The 3,015-nt window shown below is 35.0% G+C and overlaps 1 pseudogene; it reads right to left on the bottom strand.

Moving 5' to 3' along the window:
- The window catches only part of LOC101651188, a 5,587-nt pseudogene extending 2,606 nt beyond the window's left edge, over positions 1-2,981 (bottom strand).
- Positions 2,982-3,015: the final 34 nt, after the last annotated feature.

The following is a 3,015-nucleotide window of genomic DNA, read 5'->3' as shown; positions in this document are numbered from 1 at the left end:
TCCCTTCACACGTTTCTGTTGTTTGCCCCCCTGTGTGTGGGGTTGGTGGTGGTGGTGTATACATCCATCATTGTGATTGGTTCCCCCTTTCTGGTTGGAGATTTCTTGATGACCTTCTCTAGTTTTTCTTTTGTTATAGGTCTGTTCAGGATTTTTACATTTGTTTGCGTTGATTTGGGTAGACGGTGAATTTCTAGGTACTTGTTACTTTCTTCTGGATTATCAAACTTGTTGGAGTACAGTCTTTCATAGTAATGTTTTATTATTCTTTTGATTTCACTTGGATATGTTGTGGTTTCACCCTTTTCATCTCTAATTCTAGATATTTACGTGTTTTCTTTTCTTTTGTTAAGTTTGCCAGTAGCTTTTTTGGTCAATTGTTTTAATCCTTTCGAAAACCCAACTTCTTGTCTTGTTGCTTTTTGCACTTTTTTTCTGTTTTACCTGTTTGTCTATTTCTGTTCTAATCCTTATGATTTATTTTCTTCTGTTGTTGGAAGGTATTTTTGTTTGTTTCTCTTGTTCTAGTTGTTGGATGTGCTGTGTTAAGGTGTTGGTTTTGGATTTCTTATTTTTTCATGTGTGCATTGATATCTATAAATTGCCCACTGATAACTCATTTTGATCTTTCCCAAGGGTTTTGGTATAATGTGTTCTCATTCTCATTTGTTTCAAGAAATGTCTTACTTTCATCCCTTATTTGATCTATTACCTAGTCTTTTGTTTATGTTGGTCAGTCTTCATGTGTTTGTCTTTATGTTCCTGTTCTTCCTGTTTTTCATTCCCAATTTTATAATGTTGTGATCTGAGAAAATGGATTGTGGGATCTCAATGTTTCTGAATTTGTGGAGGCGTGCTTTGTGGCCTAATATGTGATCTATTTAAGAGTATATATGTGGGTGAAGGAAGACAAGGACAGTGTAAGATACAAAATAATAATAACAATAATAATAATAACAATCAAGGATTCATGAGTGTGGGGGGAGGGGGAGGAAGGGGAAAAAATAGGAACTTATATCAAAGGCTCAAGTAGAAAAGGTTTTGGAAATGATGATGGCAACTTATGTACAAATATGCTTGATGATACAATTGTTGTATGGAATGTTATAAGAGCTGTAAGAGCCCCCAGTAAAATGATTACAAAGAAAAGTATATATCATGTGCTCTGGAGAAGAATGTTTACTATGTTGTTATTGGATGGAGTGCTCTGCATATGTCTAGGAGGTTAAGCAGGTTGATTGTGTTGTTAAGCTCTTTTGTTTGTTTATTGAGATTTTTCCTGATGGTCAGTCTTCCCTTGAGAGTAGTATGTTGAATTCTCCTGTTTATTTCTATTTCTGAAATTAGGTTATTTATGTCTGCTTTCCATTCAGTGACGATTTGATTAATGTATTTCAAGGGTCTTTTGTTGGGTGTGTATATATTTATTGGGTTATCTATTCCTGGTGTATTATTCCTTTAATCATTATTTAGTGTCCATTCTTGTCTTCCATTATGTTGTTCAACTTGAAATATATTTAATACGTGATTAATATTGCCACTCCTGCCCTTTTTATGGTTGCTATTGTTTTGGTAGATTTTTTACCATCTGTTGATTTTTAGTCTATTTTTGGCTTCAAGGTGTGCCTCTTGTAAGCAGCTTATAGATGGTTCATGTTTTCTTATCCAGTTCTGTTACTCTCGTTTGATTCGTGCATTTAATCCATTGAAATTCAGTGTCATCATTGACAGATGCAAATATTTTGCTGTCATTCTGCTGGGCTTACATCCCCCCCACCCCTACTTTTTGTCTGGTTTTATTGGTGTATATGTTCCTCCTCTGTTTCTGTGTTGTTTTGAGTGCTGGGTTCATTGTATTGGTTTCGGAGTGGTTTTGTGCTATACGAAGCTCTAAGGTTTGTCTGCTTTTGTTAAACATTCTCTGCCGATAGTGATCCCATTAATAATTTTTGTAACGCTGGTCTTGCTTTTACAAATTCCTTTAGTTTTCCCTTGTTTAGAAATACATTTATTTCTCTCTCATATTTGAAGAATAATTTTGCTGAACCTAGGATTCTTGGTTGGAGTTTTTTCTATCATAATTTTATACTTTCACTCTACTGTTTTCTTGCTTGCATAGTTTCTGCGGAGATAGAGCGGCATATTTTTATTAAGAATTTAATATTTTGGATAGCACGTTTGTGTTCCTTCTGTTAATTTTCAAAGCAAAGGAGGGCAACATTTAATTGCTCACTCAAAAACAAAATAAAAATAAAGCTACTTTTTTCCTATGGTATCCTTGATTGATTGACTGATTGTGTGTATGTGTGTGTGTGTGTGCTTTCTGAGTGCCCAGGGCCCACATAGGAATATGTTTTTCCTGATCTCCAGTACTTCAGAATGGATGAATCTGTGAATAGCATTTTTTTGGTTGAATGTAGTTTTCTCTTTTATGTCTTTTCCCCAAAGTTCTTGAAAAATAGCTTTAATATGCTATTTTATATCATTGTATTTCTTGTAAATATTTTGTTGAACTCTTCCCTTCCCCTTGTGATAGACCAAAAAGCAAAACAATACACAGCCTCTTGAACCATGAAGGAAAGAAATAGTTTCTTTCGGTGATTCTTAAGGTCAATAGATGTTGCTTGTTCTGGTCTAAAACCACAGAGGCCTTGCAGTAAGGCAGCCTCTGACCTGAACCCTGGAAGACTGAGTTAGAACGATTAGAGTCCTTTCCAAGCATGATCTTTTCGAATTTATTTTCCTATATTTTATTCATGCATATTTTCACTAGTCCTACAAGAACATTATCCAAACACAAAAGTAAAAAAACCCACTATATTCATGTTACTCCTTTAAATGTAGAATTAGTTACTTGCTCCCTGACTCTCATTTTAATTCTATAGCATGGAAACATATTCCTTTAATAATAGCATATAAGCTGGTATAGAAGCCATCATCATTGCTGAGTGTTACCTTTGATCCAGTGTCAGCGCCGCCATTCACCACCTTTGTCTATTCTACCACTTACCTCCC

This window comes from Echinops telfairi, unplaced genomic scaffold, assembly GCF_000313985.2.
Source record: "Echinops telfairi isolate 266 unplaced genomic scaffold, ASM31398v2 ScPeMD7_53;HRSCAF=182, whole genome shotgun sequence".
Taxonomy (NCBI): Eukaryota; Metazoa; Chordata; class Mammalia; order Afrosoricida; family Tenrecidae; genus Echinops; species Echinops telfairi.
The sequence above is the reverse complement of the archived record's forward strand: the minus strand, read 5'-3'. Positions and strand labels throughout refer to the sequence as shown.